The sequence below is a fragment of the Sus scrofa genome, chromosome 7, assembly GCF_054392235.1.
Source record: "Sus scrofa isolate SSC_HxYL_T2T_F1_AM1 chromosome 7, Sscrofa_HxYL_maternal_Yorkshire_Landrace_v2.0, whole genome shotgun sequence".
Taxonomy (NCBI): Eukaryota; Metazoa; Chordata; class Mammalia; order Artiodactyla; family Suidae; genus Sus; species Sus scrofa.
In genome coordinates this window covers 4255746-4274747 of record NC_139389.1, presented here as the reverse complement: position 1 = coordinate 4274747, position 19002 = coordinate 4255746, and the positions used below count along the sequence as shown (strand labels likewise).

General features: G+C 53.8%; 1 long non-coding RNA gene across 7 annotated transcripts; it reads right to left on the bottom strand.

Annotated features, from left to right (window-relative positions):
* Positions 1-4918: 4918 nt before the first annotated feature.
* On the bottom strand, positions 4919-14993 carry LOC146401157 (uncharacterized). 7 transcript variants are annotated; one of them, XR_014809544.1, is made up of 3 exons: positions 14066-14993; positions 7126-9865; positions 4919-5416 (listed from the first exon to the last, which is right to left on the bottom strand). It is a non-coding gene; the product is annotated as an uncharacterized LOC146401157 (long non-coding RNA). The 7 variants fall into 7 exon arrangements; XR_014809542.1 differs by lacking the exon at positions 4919-5416 and adding an exon at positions 11246-12974 and having other exon boundaries at positions 7521-9865; XR_014809541.1 differs by lacking the exon at positions 4919-5416 and adding an exon at positions 11368-12974 and having other exon boundaries at positions 7521-9865.
* Positions 14994-19002: the final 4009 nt, after the last annotated feature.

The window sequence follows — 19002 nt, the reverse complement described above, 5'->3', positions numbered from 1 at the left end:
CACGGCAATGCCGGATCCTTAACCCACTGCGTGAGCCCAGGGATCAAACCTGCAACCTCAGGGTTCCTAGTTGGATTCGTTTCCACTGCGCCACGATGGGAACTCCAGGGTGACAACTATTAAGAAGGAAGATAACAAGTGTGGGTAAGAATGTGGAGAAATTGGAACCCTTATGCATTGCTGGAGGGAATGTAAAATGGTGCAGCTGCTGTGGAGAGCAGTATGGTGGGGTTTTGTTTTTTTTTTTTCTTCTGAAAAATTAAAAATAGTTACCGTGTGACCAGCAGTTCTACTTCTGGGACTTGAAAGCCGGGGCTTGAAGAATATTGGCACATCTGTGTTCACGGCAGCAGTATTCACAACAGGCAAGAGGTGGAAGCCACGCTCGTGTCCATCCGCAGTGGGTGGACAAAGAAAACACCCTCTGTACGGGCGATGGAACATGATCCAGCCTTAGGAAGGAAGAAAATGTTGACACATGGAGGAACCTCGTGGACATTACGTTGAGTGAAACAAGCCAGACACAAAGGACAAGGCGTGGATTCCCCTTACATGAGGTTCCTACAACAGTCAAGTTCATGGGGACAGGAGGAAGAATGGGGGTTTGCGGGGCCTGGGGGAGGGAGGATGGGGAGTTAGCATTTAGCGAGTGCACTCGTGTCCGGGGTGGTAAGAAAGTTCTGGAGAGGGATGGTGGGGATGATGGCATGACACCGTGAAAGAATTTGACGCAGTAGATCCTCACACTGGAACATGGGTAAGATGGCACAGTTTACGGCGCGTGTGTTACCACAGTAAATACGAGAACAAGCACGGATTTTAACAACATCTCACATTTAAGTGAACGGAACCAGAATGTTATCCGTTCAACATGGAATCAATGCGATAGTTCAACTATCAATGAGATAGTTTACATCCTTTTTTCACACTAAATCTTCAGAGTCTGTAGCATATCTCACGCTTTTAGGCTTTTAGTGCCTGGCAGTGGTTGTGCGTCCAGTGCTCTACAGTCTCGTGTGGCTGGTGGCTACCCTGTCGCATCTGTTGCTCTAGACGGTCTCTGGCAGGAATGATAACTTCCCTTACAACTGCCCCTAGACCCCTGGGCCCTGGAGCCCTTGGGGAGCTTGATGACCGTCACACACTGGGCATCTTTCTCCTCTGCAGGGTGAGAGGGACATAGGTCACAAGCTGGCATGGGTGACAGTTAGGTGCCCAACCAGGTTGAAGCTGGCTGCCTCACTTTCTAAGATTTACTAATGTCTTAGCAAAAAAAAAAACAAAAAAAAAGGTCCTAAGAATTAGTAATACAGGAGTTCCCGTCGTGGTGCAGTGGTTAACGAATCCGACTTGGAACCATGAGGTTGTGGGTTCGATCCCTGGCCTTGCTCAGTGGGTTAAGGATCTGGCGTTGCCGTGAGCTGTGGTGTAGGTCACAGACGTGGCTCGGATCCCGCATTGCTGTGGCTCTGGCGTAGGCCGGTGGCTACAGCTCCGATTCGACCCCTAGCCTGGGAACCTCCGTGTGCCTCGAGTGCAGCCCTGAAAAGACAAAAAAAAACCAAAAAAACAATTAGTAATACAGAAGACAAGGGATTTGATTTGAGGATAAGTTGGGCTTGATGGGAAAATCTCAGGCAACCTGGCATCTTCTTTACTGTTAAAAATAGAAGTCCTGATATGATCTGTCTTGGATTGCCTGGGTATTAATGCATATGCATTTCTTCCTTTCCTCTCCTCTCCTTCTTCCTCCCTGCCTCCCCGTTCCTTCCTCCCCTCTCTCCCTTATTTATTTATTTATTTTCTGTCTTTTTAGGGCCGCACCTGCGGCATATGGAGGTTCCCAGGCTAGAGACCCAATCAGAGCTGTAGCCACCGGCCTACACCACAGCCACGGCAACGCCAGATCCGAGCCACATCTCCTACATTACAGCTCACCGCAACACCGGATCCTCAACTCCCCGAGCAAGGCCAGGGATCGAACCCTCAACCTCATGGTTCTGAGTCAGATTCGTTTCCGCTGCGCCACGACGGGAACTCCTCTCCCTCCTTTTTGAAGTGTGCTTCTCCTGGGCTCCTCTGTAAGGTCGCTACTTCCCTTGAGGTCTGCGAAAAGCTGTTCCCCTCCTGTCCCCTGGCCCCTTCCCTTTGCTCCCTGGGGGGGGTGGGGGTGGGCAGAGACCAGAGGTCAGTCCTCCTGGCCCAGGGAAGCGGAGGGCTGCAGCCGCTCTCCCCACAATCTGGCAGTGTTTGGAAGGGTGCCTACTGGGAGGCAGGCCGCCTCCCAGAACTTGGGGCTCTCTTCTGGCGGTGTGTGTGCAGGGCCCTCACTGCAGCTGAATCCACGATGTGAAAATTCCTGGGCTTCCAGAGACGGTTCTCACCTGCCAGGGACTCGTCTTGCCAGCTGCCTGGAGGAGACGAAATGGAGCGTTGCCCAGAGTCCCGGGTCGGGGCGAGGGAGGCCCCTGTTCTGCATGGCTCTCGACTCAGGATGGCAAGCCCTGGATTTGATTAAAAGTATGTTTTGTCAAACACAACCCCACCCATCAGCCAGCCAAACTGTGGCTGAGCAGCACGTAGGCAACACAAATGTCCTTAGCAGGGGATGTGGAGCGCATGCGCCCTGTGTGCCAGTGTGAGTTAAGCACCAGGGTGCCGGCCAGAGGGAGAAACGGTCCAGTTTCAGTTCCTAACACTGTTTTACGACCTCAGAGTCAGTTTCTCCTCCGGAAAGTCAAGGGAACAGCTGTCACCAGCAGACGCGGCCCTGTGGCCTCTGAGGGTGCTGGTGAGGCTGTGGGTGAGCACAGATGCAGGGCTGGTACCTCCAGGCCTGGCCCAGCGTTGCTAGGAGGGGAAGGGGCGTGGCTGTGCCCCTGGATCCGCCCCTCCTCTGCCCACAGCTTCCAGAACTCCTTGGAGCTGTGGAAGGCATTTCGTGGGCTCCAGCTCCCCCTGCGTCCTCGGCCCTGCAGAAGGCGAGCTGGCCGTGTTGTTCTGATTTTCAGAAGCGTTGTTTGCTGGCCTGCAGGCGCTCCGCCCACAAGCCCGGGGAAAGTCAGTGACCTGGTGCATCAGGAAAGAGGCCGAGGGAGCAGGGGGCTGTGCTGGGGGCAGAGCAGGGCCCCACTCTGGCTCTGGGACGTGGCTTTGGGCGGTGACCGTGCTGCCTGGCCTCCCCCTTCCCCCGGTCCCCGTGGACCCCAGGGGGCCAGACTGACTTTCTGGTTTGCCCACTGCTCCTTGCTCTGGACACCAAGCTGCAGTGAGGGTTTAGGCAGAGGGTCCACGGCAAAGGAGAGCAATGGCGGTGTCGCTGCTGCGGGTTCCTTGCGGGTTAACGTCGGATGAATTAATAGTCCACAAAGCCTAGATTCTCAGAAACCCTTGGGATGTGCAACTGGAGCCAAACGGTGCCTGGGGACAGCCAGGGGCCAGGGGCGGAGGGGTGGGTGGGGCTCAGGAGGGGAGTTTAGGGTGTGTCTGGGGGCGCTGCCTGCTCCGGGATTCGAAGCCGCTGTGTTTGCAAAGTGGCCGGTCAGCCACCGTCCGCGGGAAGTGAGAGGAGCAGGGAACTCCCTCGATGCAGCTGAGCCTGAAGGTCACCGAGCCGAGTGGGAGAGCCCCAGCCGCTGTGTGAATTTCCTCCAGCACTTGCGGCCCTTAAACCCCCGAGGGAGCTGCCCTGTGGTCAGCTGAGTGATCCCTTTTTTTCCTTAAAGAAAAGAATCTGAAGTAAATATGGCAAAATGCTAATCAGTGAGTGCCTTGTTTCCCTACTTTCTACAACTTTTAATTATTTCATCGTTAATGAAAATGTGTTTCAACAGAAGGCCCTGCTGCCCCTGACTTCATCTCGTAGAAGCGCTTTGGGGATGTCCTGGCCCCTCTCTCCTCCGCACCCCCTTTGCTTGGATGCCAGGCAGGGCCAGGATCACGGGGCTCACTGAGGGCTGCGCTGGGGGCACCCTCCCTCCAGGCCGGGCAGCCACCCCGTCGGGGTTGGCACAGCAGGACACCCTGGTCCTGGTCCCCATCCTCACAGCTCCGCTGGTCCCAAGGCGTGCGGACGAGGGAGGCACCGCGCAGCCTCCGTTGCCCTCTGCCACCCTGGCTGGAGACATCCAGAACCAGTCATCGTGTCCTGCGGAAGACAGGTGGCAATGGCCCGTGTCACAAAGAGGCAGGGAGTGACCTGCCTGAAGCTGGAGGGAAGATAAATAAGCCCGAGGAAAAACCAGAGCAGCCAAGCTCCAGCTGACATCTGCGGCCTTCAGCCGGGCTGGGGAGCCGAGAGCTGGGGAGCGTGAGCCGTTCCGGACGGCTGGACTTGGCCCCACAAGGACGTGTGCGATCGGGGGGCCAGTGGTTTCTCTGGGCCGTGGGGTCTGCCTCTGACTGCAGAGCTGCCCTCCAGCGTGCTTCTGGGCCCGTTCCCTGGAGGAAAGGGGCCCACAGTTGAGACATTCAGAGAAAGTGGCTGGAGGTTCAGGAACCGGTAGGACCAGTTTCCAGGGCTGGCAGCCACTAGGCGATGCCAGGAGGACCGGTAGGTTAGGCGAAGCCTTTGGGGTGGGCAGAAGGCAGCAGTGCAGCTGCCAGTCTCTAGGAGTCTCGAAAAGCTTCTGGAATCTCCGATTCTATTGATTCTATTTCTAGCCGCCTGTCCCCCCCTGGACATTTTTCGTCCAGGATGTGATCCTGTCATGGGCTGACCTCTTCACTGAACTGTCTGGGAATGAAGCGTCTTGGAAATAAAATCCAAGTACCCAGGATCCCCTTCAAGAATTCCCCTGGATCTAATCTTACTCTAAACCGCTTGCTGTAGTCTTGGAAAAAAGACCCCCAAACTTTTTTTTTTTTTTTTTTCCTTCAAGCTGGTGAGTGTGACTTGGATTTAAAAAAAAAGCAAGTGTTCCTTTTATAGAGTAATTTTATTTTTGTGGTTATTTATTTTTTAAGTTAAGGCTTGACGTCTGGTCCCCGCGGCATCGGACACAAAGCGTTTTCTTTGAGGACAGCTGTCTCAGGTCCCGGGACAGCCATGACGTCATGCAGATGTCACATCTTGGAAGAGCGGGGCCCTCTGTTCAGGGCACTTGAGGGGCTGGTTCGATTTGCCATTCTAGAAGAACAATCCTCCGGTATTTTGAGGGGAGGCAAGGATTCATTTGCCTGAACTATTTATCCGTGGTGTTTTTTTTAAGGCAGGGAGAAGTTTATTTTCTGAGAGCATCCATCCACCTTAATTTGTAAGGGATACACGGACGTCACCAGCATGAAACATGGTCGTAAAGTATTCGGTTCTCGTGAAATGCATTCGTGTTCGTGGCGGCGTCTCTCCTCCATCGAACCACCTTCGACGTAACCGCTGGGTGTCCCATCTTTCCTTCGTCTCCACGTCAGGTGTTCTCTGCGCGTGCGGGAAGGGGAGACGCCGTGAGATGCTGTCCTGGCCGGCCTCTGAGGTCCAGTGTCGGCGGCCTCGCGGCCTGTCCTCCCCTTCCTCACCCGGAGGAAAGTCCCCGTGGCCCATTTTGTGGGCAGAGCTTTCCCACTTCTTCGTAACCTATTATCACGACCTTGAGTTGGGAGAGCAGGCTTGGCAGGGCACGCTTCTCGTGGAGCCAGCACTCACGGAGCCCTGGTCCCACACATGTGCCCGCGGCTGCCCCGTGTCCCCAAGAGGGCATGCCTGTGCCCACCATGCTGCACCCTGGTCCCCAAGTCAGGGGCCTCAAGACCCTTCTGTCAGGATCCCGGAGGAGTGTGGTGCTACTGGGGGGCTCCATCAGCCAAAAACATTTTCCTGGGAGAAGGGTGTGTGTGTGTGTGTGTGTGTGTGTGTGTGTGTGTGTGTGTGTGTTTTACAGAAAGATACAGAGATGGAGGGAAGGGAGAGATTGTAGAGACCCTGCTTTCAAAGTTGATTTTAAGCCTTTTTTTCTAGGACTGTACCTGATAAATTTGATTTTTTTCTATATATACAATGTGGGTTTTTTTGTTTTTGTTTTTGTCTTTGTTTGGGCTGCGGCAGGCATCAGCTTGATGTGGGATCTCAGTTCCCAGACCAGGGGTCATTGAGGCAAAGCTGCAGCAGTGAAAGTGCCGAATCCTAACCACTAGACCACCAGGGAACTCCCTAGATTTGAGTCTTATAAAGATCAGTCATGGGAGTTCCTGTGGTGGCTCAGCAGGTTAAGAAGCCAACGTAGTGTCTGTGACGATTCTGGTTCGATCCCTGGCCTCACTCAGTGGGTTAAGGATCCGGTGTTGCTGTGTCTGTGGTGTAGGCTGGCAGCTGCAGCTCAGATTCACCCCTGGACTGGGAACTTCCGTATGCTGTGGGTGTGGCCGTAAAAAGAAAAAAGAAAAGGAAAAGAAAAAAAAAAAAGATCGGTTATGAAAGCTGTGTACTCTATGCAAGACGTTGATTCTTAGATGAAGATTCTGATGCTGTGAGAGCAATTCTGGAAAACAGAAGCAAGATCCCGGCGTGCAGAGAGGAGCAGGGAGGGGGAGGGGCGCAGCAGTGAGTGCACGTGTGGGAACACCAGGTCCCACCTGGGCCCCCATCCCCTGCCAGCACCCCCAGGGTGGCCCTTCTCTCCCTCCCGCCAGGCTGGCCTTGGCAGACGCTGCTGCCCCCGCTCACCCCATCAGATGCAATGAAGGGGAAATCGGATTTGCTGCTAATTGGACTCTCTGTGGGCAATTAGGGTTCAGCTGACAAGAGGGGACTACCAGACACTGGAAATTTCAGGGTTTTTCATCATATTCCTGGGAAGTTCTTCCAGAATCGAAGAGGTTATAAGTCAGGATACTGATTTGCTGGATTGTAAACCACTTTAAATCAGTGCACTTGCATGGAAACAGCCAGTATATGCACTGCCATCATATATATTATCATATAAAAAGTTTATATATAGTACAGAGTGTATGTATAGTATTCAGGGAGTAATTGTGTGTGTGTGTACATACACCATACGGTGTATGTGTAGATACATACACATTTATATATGTATAAAATATGGTGTGTGTGTGTGTGTGTGTATAGACACATTGATATATATATCGATATAAAATATGGTGTGTGTATACAGTACATGGTAAACAGCTTACCCCTAAACAACATGGGTTGGAACTGGCTGGGTCCACTTACACATGGATGGTTTTCCATAGTAAGTACTCCACGTTACAGCATCTGAGGTTAGCTGAATCCTCGGAGGCAGAACCAGGAGACCAGGAGGATTGCGTATTTGGAGGCTGATTGTAAGTCATACGGGAATTTTTGTCGGCACAGTGGCTGAGGGTCTTTAACCTGTGCATTGCTGAAGGGTCAACTGTATGTATGTATATTATAGTTTATGATCTATATATAGTATATAGCATACACACTCTATGTTATATATAGTATATGGTGTATATGCGTGTGGGTGTGTGTATTTTTATTTACACACAGATACACATCTCCAGGTAAGTGAGGATATGTAATAAAAATGCACGGGGCAGTTTCCTTTTTATTTCCTAAATTACCTAATCTTTAATTCCCACCTATAATCAGTTGTTCACAGATGAAGAAGGCTGAGACATTGCTCCTGAGCGCTCTCTCAGCCCCTGAGCTCAAAGGCAGATGCCTCTGTTTCACTGCCTGATCCACCCCATCATTTAATCCTTCATCATGTGAATTACATCATTAGTCAACAAGCCTTCACTGATCGTCCGCTCTCTGGGAAGCGAACACAGCGAATGCGCTGCTTGGCTGCATCCACGTGTTTGTGGCGAAGTTCTCCCTGAGGACGGCCGTGATTCGAGAGGAAAGGTGTTCCTGGATCAGTGCAGACCGAGTTTCGGAGGGTCCCTGACTCGCTGACGGGGCTCCTGATGGATTTGCCGTCTTGGAGACAGCTGATCTGGTGCCTCTCCATCCTTCCCTTCTTTCCACCGGCTTTCCTGTCTCCATGGTTACCAGGATTCCAATGTTACCACGGTGTATCCTGAACAGGAAGCCGTCGTCCAGTCTCTCCTGGGATTTACGGATGGTGTCCCTCTCTCTCCCTCGTCTATTCCTCCCAAGTGTCTGTATTTCATTGATTCTCTGATGCCCACTGTTTGTATTTGCACATTTCGGAGACTGGTCTACATTTAAAATCAGTGGTGGATCCTAATTTGTTAGGTTTCTTTCTCTCTTAGTGGCACGCCAAGTCATGGTACTACTGACTATAGTTTAGATTTGCTGGAATATTCCAACTGGGGCCTTGAGTGATCCTGAACCAGTGGGAGTGGTTTTAACAACCCCCTTCCCAGTGCGGTGAGGACAGAGGCATCTTGTTAAAAAAAGGTGCTTTCCTGTCACTTCTGGAACCTTCCAGGTGCTGTCTTTTACTCTACATCAGACCCACCTGACTCTGTTTTGGCAGCTGTGGCTTTTGTCTTTCTGCCCCTGCCTGGTGTCTGTTTCCTGCCTGGGTTTCCCTTTCCTTCCGTGGGGCTGTCTGTACCCCCAAATCCTGCCTTTGCCTCTAGGCTCCATCCCCTGCTTTGTCCTGGCTCCGTGTTCTGCAGTCCGGGGACACTCTCGCCGGTGGGTGCCCAGCCGAGTCTCGTGGTCCTGCTGGAGCAGAGACGGAGCCTGCCCACCTGCTGGGGAGAGATGATCTGAAGAGGAACTCAGACTCTGGTTTTGATGTTTGCAAAGCTACTGTCAGCATGTTGCACAGCTACTGGCACATAATGAGACTCGCAAAATGCTTGTGATAAATCCATGAGCCAACCGCTGCATTATTTTCGTCTCGGTGACGTATGGGTGCAGAAATCTACTTGTTGTGTATTTTTTCCACAATGAGAAGGCAGAGTGCAGAGCTGTTCCCTAGCAGGGCTGGGGCCTCTGGTCTCGAGCCTTTGTTGACCTTTTCATTTAGAGGAGGTGGTGGTGGTTTTTTTTTTCTGCTCTCCCCCCTCCCAGGCTGGGACTGGTTAACTCTGCTGGGGCCGAGCGAGGTGGGGCAGCTACGGCTTGTCTTCTCTCTCTGCACAGCCTCACACCTGGCTGGCCTTGACATTCCCAGTTTCCCTGGGGCAGGTCCAAGTTTGCGGCTGAGCCCGAGCTGCGGCGAGGTGCATCTCCACGGCCTTTGCCTTCCAGTTCAGTCCTAAAGAGGCTGTTTGCATCCGCCAAACATCTAGGATTCAGTCCTGCTCCCTCCTCTGGCTTTGACCTCACTCTTCTGTAAAGGCTGGCTCTTAACCTGGTTAATGTCCTCACTAAGGGCAGCTCTCCATCTGTGAGGACAACGGAGCTTCCCTGTGAATCGAGCACTTTCTTAACACACTGGAGGGCCAGGGACATTAGGAGACAAGGTCCCTGCCTTCTCGAAGCTTCCCTCCCACTCAGCAACATACTGAAAAGAAGAGCTAGCCATGCAATAGCTCCTATCAGACTGGTTTGTTCACACGACTATCGTGATTTTTCAGGACTCTTCATTCTAATCTAGATCTTGATGTCCTAGTTCAGATTTCTTCTAGAAAGCAGGTCTGATCCTTCTTTTCCTTAGGGGCTGTGGAGGTGGGTGGTTTTTCCCTAAGATGGGCACCATGAGGTGTTTTGCAGTGATGCGTTATCTGGACTCCTATGAGCTCATGTTAAAATATTCAGGCATGTTCAGGCAAGCTCAGGAATAACGAACTCGACTAGTATGCACGAGGACACAGGTTCGATCCCTGGCCTCGCTCAGTGGGTTAAGGATCCGGCATTACTGTGAGCTGTGGTATAGGCCACAGATGTGGCTTGAATCCTGAGTTGCTTTGGCTGTGGCAGAGGCTGGCAGCTGTAGCTCTGATTTGACCCCTAGACGGTGCGGCCCTAAAAAGACCAAAAAAAAAAAAAAAAGAGAGAGAGAGATTAAAATATTCAGGCATGTTGCTAGTTGCTGGGCCACGGGAAGAGTGTTTTCCCCAGAGAACTCAGCCAGCACTACCTCATGCCCCACCCCTTGGAGACCCAGTTACCCCAGCACCGCCGATGCCTCTGCATAGAGCGACTGGGAGGTGTCATGGTTGATTAATTTGCTTTTTCAGTTGTGAATTTGTTTTTCTGGCCACACCCATGGCATACGTTAGCTCCCAGGCTGGAGATCTAAGTAGCACCACAGCAGCGAACTGAGCCACAGCATAACTATGTCAGATCCTTAACCTGCTGTGCCACCAGGGAACTCCTAGCTGTGAATTTTATCAAGAACTGGTATTCACAAGGAGGTGGGGAGAGGCATGCCATGAGAGCATGAGTAGTGCACAGTCAGGCGGAGGCTCCTGTGCTGAAAACCACACTGGCCTTGACGATGGGAGAGCCACATCCAGGCGCCGCAGGCGGTATCCTGGGTCTACCTGGCTGCAGTTCTCCTTCCAGCAACTGCACCCGTCCCTGCTGCTGTGAGCAAGCAGAACTCACGCCCCCACCCTCCCCAGAGGTTTGCCCTTGACCGAAGGAGCCCCTCCCAGTCCCCCCTCCCCTTCCCACCGGGGCACAAACCTGCCCTGGCGAGGCAGCTGTGGAAGAGTGTAGCTGCTTGTGTTTAAGCGCTTAGCATCTTTGGAGTTTCTCCTAATTAAAGGCAACCAGGCAAATACTTGAGGGTGAAATAAACCATTAACTGTCGAGTGAAACCAGACATTGTGGGGGTTCCCCCCCTCAGTTGCAGCAAACCCTGCAAGCCCTCATTTCAGAAAAAGAGCCGAGAGCGAAAAGGACCCTTCAGCCCCCTCGACTCCACGGCAATGCCATGGCCCCAGTATGGGTGTGAGGCAGTGGGCCCTGTGTACACTTTCGCAGCTGGTATTATCAGCATTCCTTTGCTCACTTCAAATTCCTGGCTCCAGCCTGACTTACTCAGGGCGTGGGGGGGGTGCTCCCTGGGAAAGATGGTGCAGTGAGTGACCCCCCCCTTCCCCGCCGGGGGTGCTGATGCTGACATAGGACTGAACAGCTGGAAGGAACAGGCCATGCAGAGCCCCGGAGGAGGAGCCCAGGGCGGCCCAGCATCTTGGAGGAATGGAAGGCAGGCTCAGGTGCAGCTGCGGAGGTGGGTTGGGGGGGGGGTGCTGAGTAAGAGGAGGGAGCCCGAGGCTGGGGCCACCAGGCGGCTCTGGGGACCCTGCTCAGTGAGGGCAAGCCATTCCCCATGTTTCCAGAGTATAAAACCCCGGGGCCCTTCACCCTGGTTAAGCACCCACCAGGCTAACTGACCTTCTGGAAGACCTCCAGGCCGGCTGACTCACACATATTTTTTCCATCAGAGTGGCTAAAACAGGTATTTCCCAACATATGTGGAAACCGGATCACTCGGACAAGCAGAACAAAATACCCACCGCCTCTCCTCCTCCACGAATCACTAACACGTCGACATGATCCCCGGTCTGTGCGTAGCCCGACAGCCCAGCCCGGCACTGTGGTTGCAGTAAACGTTTCCTGCAGACCTGCCGGCCCTTGCCTCTACAGGCACACCCCGGAAACCCGCACCCCACCTGCAGTCTCCCTGTTCCGGGTTCGAGGTCAGTTTCAGGGGGCAGCCAGGTGGCAGGTCTACCTGATGGGACGCTGGGATCCGGGGCCATGGCTGGGGGGCCAGGAGGATCAACCATCACACGGGGCTCTTCCCCCCAACCCCCCGCCCCCGGGGGTGGCCACAGGGAGTTGCGAAACCGGCAGAGTTTGTTTTCAAAGCTCCCCGCCTCCAGAAATGATCTGAGAGGCTCCAGAAAAGATGGGTTTATGGAGATGAGTTGATAGCAAACGTTGAGTGGAAATTGTGCCCTTTGAGTCTCCTGCTGGTGGCTTTGGAAGTCACAGAGTTGAAGGCAATTTTTTTTCTAGTCCTTTTACTGTCTTCCCATCAAAATGACTCAAGTGCTCCATACCCGGGGCCAGAGACATAAAAGTCAACCAGCCGGGTCAGAGCCCTGGCGTCCTGGCAGATGTCAGTCAGTCAGTGTGGACACAGGAACGGGCCACTCTTAGGGGTGTGAGCGACCCCCTCCAGGAGCGTTTCTGATGGAGGGGCCTCAGAAAGGAGAGCCCTCCGGGGCTGCTGCTGCCCGAGGATGCAGCCAAGAGGCCACGTCCTGAGGAAGCCTGGATGCCAGTTTCATCAGTTTCACTGTTCTTTCTGAAGATTTGAAAGCCATAGAAAAATTTTTTTTCTTTCTTTTTTGGGCCGAACCTGCGACATATGGAATTTCCCAGGCTAGGGGTCCAATCGGACCTATAGCTGCTGACCTACACCACAGCCACAGCAACGAGGGGTCTGAGCTGCATCGCCACTTACACTGCAGCTTGTGGAAACACAGGCTTCTCAACCCATTGAGCGAGGCCAGGGATCGAACCCACATCCTCATGGACACTGTCGGGTTCTTCACCTCCTGAGCCACAGCGGGAACTCTGGATACTTACATTTTGAAAATAGGGCTCTGGCTGTCATCGGGGGGATAGAGACGAAGGGTTAATTATCTTTACTGTATTAGAAATCCCTTCCAAACAGGCTTAGAACGGCCCATTTTTCTTTGGGGCAGGATTTCTGGAACTGATCAGCTGGAGGTTCTGGCCTAGGGTCTCCCATGAGGTTGCCGCGAAGGTGCTGGCTGAGGCTACAGTGGAGGCCAAGGTGGCTGACGCTCAGGGCAGCCAAGTTCGTGCTTGTCATTGCTTGTTCCTCTCCGTGTTCCAGTCTGCGTAAGTGTCCTTCTCATGACATGGCTGCACGTCACCCTGCAGCCTCATGGGTACCAGTCTAGTTCTTAATCCGCTGAGCCACAGTGGCAACTCCAGAAAGGGGCTGTCATCCGGCCCTAAAGCAGACAGACCAGGGCACAGATTTGAGAGAGAGGTTTGTGGCCTCAGCCGGCCGTGGAGACTCTGCATTCAAGCTGAGCTGCGACAGTCAAGAGATGCGAGGCAGGATGTCCGAAACGGGGAGTGCCTTTGGGACGAAATGGATGTTTCAGATTGGTCGGGGTGCACCCGAGTCTGGGGTGTTAGTCTGGGGGTGGCTAGCACGAAGCCTAGGTGCAGATGGGCTCACGCAGGCAAGGACCCAGAGAGAGCCCCGGTGAGCTCGTTCTTCGGGGTTTGCGTGGAGGAGGACAGTCTGGCAAAGGAGGCTGAGAAGAGGGGAATCGGGACAGGGAAGAAAAATCCAGAAACGGTGGCCCTAAGGGGGCCAGGAGGGGAGAGGGGGTTTCTGTCTTGCACCCAAGCTCAAGGGTCTGGAAAGATGGCTGAGGTAGGTGACATGGAGGCCAGCCGTGACCTTGGCACGAGTGGAAGTCGGATTGGATTGGGTAAATGTTTGGAAGGAGAGAAAGTGGATATAAACTGTGTTGACAGCTCTTTCAAGAAGCTTGGCTGTCGGAGTCCCCACCGTAGCGCAAGGGGATCAGCGGTGTCTCGGGACTGGCTGGGCAGGTTCGATCCCCCCGCCAGGCACAGTTTAGGTGGAGACTGGCCTGGGAACTCCACATGCCGCAGGGCAGCCAAAAAAGAAAAACAGAAGGTTGGCTATAATAGACGAGAGCAGTAAATGGAAGTGAAAAAAACTGTTTTCAAGCTTCTGGGGCGGGGGGTGGGGGTGACGCAGTGGAGAGGGAGGGGCAGAGAGGAGTAGCGGGGTCAGTGAGGGACTGAAGCCCTTAAGTCACCTGCCTTTGATGCTTGCTGGGTGCTTCTGCCTTTCAAACAGAAGGGATGCCCACGGCATTGGGTGCCTGCCCATGACGGGCGTCTGTAGGCTTGGTTTGTGTTATTCTGATGAAGTTTGAGTCTAGGTCAGTGTGTCCACTTTGGTCACATTATTAGAATCCCCCAGGGAGCTTTTCAACCTCCCTTATGTCCAGGCTCACCTCGCAGGCTCATTACATCAGAATCTCTATGTTGGAATCCAGGCATGGGGGGGCGTTTAAAGTCCCCCCACCAGCCAGGCCAGAGCACAGCCCCCGAGGGATCAGGGTCTCTGCTGGAGGTCAATGGGGGGGGGGGTCAAGGGAGTAAACTCTGGGAGCAGAGGCCACTCACCAGTGCTGGCGGCAGCAGCATGAGGCCCTCCCGAGGTGGGTGATGCTGCGGTTCCCGTGCCGACTGTCTGCTTGGCTCCATGCTTACCTCCGGCAGAACCACCTGCTGGATTTCAGGTTTGAGGGCAGCAGGTGGTAGAGGCTTTAACTTCCATGCCTCCATTTCACCATCTGAAAAATGGACGTAACGGCACCGCCTTCTGGGATCCAGTGCAGTTCTGGGCACACAGCTTCGGGCAGCTCATAAAAGTCACCATTCGCATCTGCACATAACCCTCCTAGGGTGCGAGTTGGGGGCAGCAGTGAGTGAGAAGGATAGATGCGCACTGTACAGACGAGCTTGTTCAACAGGCCGTGAGGACTCTGGAGGGATTTCGGTCTGCGGGGATCTGCTTTTGGAGTCCTGGAGACGGGGGCGGGGGGAGGGGGAGCAGGAGATCTGGCCACTCGGGCCGTCCTCACAGGGCCCCGGTGCACTGTCCTGCTTGGACTTTGTTGCTTTCCATCTTTTCTGGAACATTCCGGCCAGCGCACAGCTTAGGGAGCAGGTGATGAAAGATTAGGGCTCCCATTACCCGGGCTGATGGAGTGGTATCTAGTAAGCGGGACAGGGAGAGCCAGAAGCCTGGTTCTCATCCTCCCTGCTGGTCAATTACCTGACTGGCTACGGTCAGTCGGCATGAGTGACAAGGGGCACATTTTTCTAACTGGCTCCCGCAGGGCCTCGCCATCAGCTGAGAAGCAAGCCTCTGCCGTGAGGTGGGGCTCTGGGCTAGCCACGCGGAACAGGAGATACTTATTGGAGCGGCTTCTTATCTCTGGTGTGCCTTCCTCCAGGGTGACCTGTAGTCATTACGGGAATCCTTACTTTGCTAAGTCCCGGCCAGCGACGGCGGTGTGCGACTCTCACCGGCGGCCATCTTGCCCACAGAAACTACAAGTCCCAGCATTCATCGCGCGCGTCCCGGCCACGCCCCCTGCGAGCGGGGAGGCCCGGGCCAGCCCTCGCCGCCCTGGTAGATGTCCTTCCGTAAGTCAGGCGAGCTCGCAGCCTGCCACCCCGGCCTCAACTTGGGTACACGCTTTGTTTCAGTGCAGCGGTGGCGGCCCGTTGGTCCCCGGCGGTTTCTTCACCCCGTGATGAGCCAGGAAAAGCAGATCTGCGGCAGAGAGCTGCCCCAGGGCTCATTCATTCCACCATCCACCAGAACCCTGGCAAGACGGAGGGTTTTGTCAGATGGGAGCTGGGGTAGTGAATAAAAAAAGTGAAACCAGATGTTCTTCCCTCTGGTTGCTTCATATCCACGCAGGGGCTTGGAGGAGGAGGCCGTAAAAATGTCACAGCCCTTGATTCCTGAGGCCAGATTTACGCTCTGTGTAACCTTCCACCATAAATCCCCCACTCTCGCTGGAGCGTCGGCTTCTGAAGGGGCAGAGCCCAGCTGCAGCGGTGACCAGAGGCTGCAGAGGATGCAGAGTGGACGAGGCGGGGGAGCACGGGGGCAGGGAGCCTGGCTGGGAATCAGCGGTTGCTTTTCAAGAATTTTCAAGTGGGCAAAAGATGTTCCAGGATTGACTTGGAGTTTGGCCTTCTTGGGAGATAAGCCAGGCTCTATTTTGCATTTTAGCCTGAAAGGGAACATGATTGCTCTTTGGAAAGTACTGGTAGAAGCAAGAGAACTCAGTAAGGACGGAACCCAGAGAAGCAGGGTTGGTCCAAGTGCCCCTAGGAGGAAGGAGAGGTGGACACTGCCCCAGGAGGGGGCATCCTCCAGAAGCTGGAATGTGCCCTCAGAGCTGCGGGAAGGGGAAGCCCTGGGACTCTGGCTTTGCAAGGACCGTCCTATCTGCCATGGGGGGATGGGCCTGTGGGGGTGGGTCACGAAGGAAGCAACAGCTTAGGAGGCTCTGACCAAAGTCCAGGCAAGTGATGACGGTGGCTTGGTCCAGGTGGAAGCCACAAACACGGAGAATGGAGACTGGGCTCAGATGGGAAGAAGCAAGGATGCCTCCCAGTTTCTGGTGAGCGGCTGAGTAGACAGTGGTGACGCCACTGAAACGGAAGCCTAGAGGAGCTTCAGGTCTGTTGAGGGGATTAAGACTTGGGTTTAGACACATTTAGAAATGCTTATAGAGAATTCCCATTGTGGCTCAGTGGGTTAAGAGCAAAGAACTGGTATCCATGAGAATGCAGGTTCCGTCCTTGGCCTTTGCTCAGTGGGTTAAGGATCTGGTGTTGCCGTGAGCTGTGGTGTAGGTTGCAGATGCGGCCCAGGTCCCCTGTGGCTGTGGCTGTGGTGTAGGCTGGCAGCTGCAGCTCCAGCTGGACCCCTAGCCTGGGAACTTCCATATGCCACAAGTGCGGCCCTAAAAAGAGAAAATAAAGAAGAAACACTTAGAGACACCTCCAGGGATGCTTTAGTGACCTGGTGGGGGTGGGGGTCTAGAGATGGGAAGAGAAGCGGGGGCTGGGCTCTTCGTTATGGAAGATACTTAAGAAGATAGGCGTGAAGCTCCTGCTCAGGCCACAGCTGCCCTGTACTAGTGATGCCCTGTACTAGCGAGTGTGGTCACCTCCTGACCTTTGTATAGCTGCCAGCCAGTGCCAGGGGGCCTTGGGTCATGGCTGCAGACACACGGGTGACAGTCCTCCCACCTGCAGTTGGCGTCTCTCCATCTTCCCAGCTGGGCTCATGAGGCCGCCACGATTTCACTGCAGGCCTTCCTGGTAGCTGCCGGCCTCTGGTGGCCCTTCCCACGTGACAGGAAACCTCCTTACCAGCCTGACCCCAGACCAGCGGCAGTCTCCCCAAGTTCTCCATTTCTGTCTTTTTTGCATCATCTGGCTCGAATGTTCTGCTCTCTTAATATGTCTCCAGCTTGTTGACATTTTTACAGTGGGCATAACCTTATTGTTTCATTATTAGTCATTAAATAGGAATGATTTGCTTTTTCGTTTGGGCCATGTGGCTAAGAGTGTTGCACTAGTTTCTAGCACCTTCTAAACGGCCAAGTTCCGATAGCTTGAAACAATGCTTCTAGGAATGTGTCTAAACAGCTGGTGGTCAGGATGCCAGTCAGAGATGCCCACTTGCAAGGAGGCAGGTGGCACCAAACCCTGCTGTTCATGCTTATGGTGGCTGGTTGACTTCTATTTTGCATAGCAATTTTGGCTTTTATTTGTTCTAATTAAATAGGAACAACCTTCCGTTCAGTGAATTCTTCACATAAGATGCCTCAAATAACCCTCCCTTCCCCCGCCTCCAAATAAGGCTGAAAACAGATGCTGTTTGTACCAGAGAGTTAAAAGCTACACTTGTGTGGCTGAAGCCAGGACACATGCACGGGGAACAGCTGAGAGGTTTCTTGTGGTCCAGTGCAGGGGCTCTTGTGGTCCAGGGGGATCTGATTCATCACCCAGGAGAGGCTGGAACTTGTGCTGCTCTGCTTCTCTCTCCCCTGCTGCCCTTCTGATAGGGACAGTTAGAGTAGGATAGTTACACAGGTAGTTGCCGAAGTCCCAGTAGGCGACCAGAGATAGAGAGGCAAACCTAGGGACTTCGGAAGATCACTGTAAGTTCACGATGGCTCAAGAAGCCATCAGAACATCATGGAACAAAGCAGCCTTGCTTAACTATAAAACCAGAACTAAAAGCATGAGATATGCCTCAGGTCATTGCCACTGCTACTGATTTGAATAAGCACCACGACAGGCCTCCTTTGACCTCACAGGGTCAGATGCTCTCTTGCCAGATGTGAAGGAGGAGCTAGAGATGTGAGCATGTTTCTACTCGAAGAATGAGAAACAAGTTGGTCCCCCCACCCACCCCTGCCAACTCCCCTTGGATGATAAAACTGTAGCCCACCTGATCCTCGGGGCAGAGCCTCCCCACCTGCCCGCCTGCATCTCTCACAAGTGTCCTTTCTTCATAGATGTATTAAATCTATTTCTTGCCTATCACTTTGTCTCTGGCCGAATTCCTTCTGTGCTGAGACACAAAGATCCTGAGCCTCAGTGAGTCCAGACACCAAGTGAGGGATTCTCATTTAAAAAACTGTGTTCAAGTCCCAGGCTTAACTGCGTTTGAGTCAGAGGTGTTTCGGTCTCACTTCTCTCTCTCCTTCGGTGCCTGGTTTTTGCTGGAACCTGGATCACTCCCGAGACAGCAGCTGCAGATTTCCTCCTTTGGGGGGGGGCTGGTTGCAGATCTGTAACCGGGATGCCACTGCCAAGCGGGGCTCATGGGAGCACACAGGGTGGGTGAAGCGTACAGAAGGTCCGACTGCTCATGGGAGGTGTGCAGAGGGAGGCGCAGAGGGAACCGCTCGGGGCTCCGGGAAGGGCCAGCGGCAGATGGGGAGCGCGGCTGGGGGGCGCCGGTGCGCGGCCTCAAGAACCAGGAGGCAGGGGTCGCAGGAGCCTGGGAGACGCAAATGTCAAGAAGTGACAGTGACCAGTCAACCCATTCCAAGCAGTAAGAGTTCATAAGACAAGCAGTAGGAGTTCCCGTCATGGCTCAGCGGTAATGAACCCGACTGGTATTCTTGAGGATGCAGGTTTGATCCCTGGCCTTGCTCAGGGGGTTAAAGATCCGGTGTTATCTTGAACTGTGGTGTTGGTCGTAGATGAGGCTCAGGTCTCATGTGGCTGTGGCTGTGGTGCAGGCCAGCAGCTGCAGCTCCGATTTGACCCCTAGCCTAGGAACCTCCATATGCCTTGGGTATGGCCCTAAAAAGACCCCCCAAAAAAGGCAAGCATTAGAGTGTCCATTATAGCTAGAAAATCAGTGCTCTCTGGTGACTTAATCAGAGGATGAGGTGGGGCCAGAAACCGACAGCCCCAATGCCCTGCAGTCCTGTGGGGAGTTTGGCGGAGAGACAGTGGACCCCGAGAGCGCATGGGGTGGAGGGGGTTCGGCTTGCCTGGCTTTGCTTGGT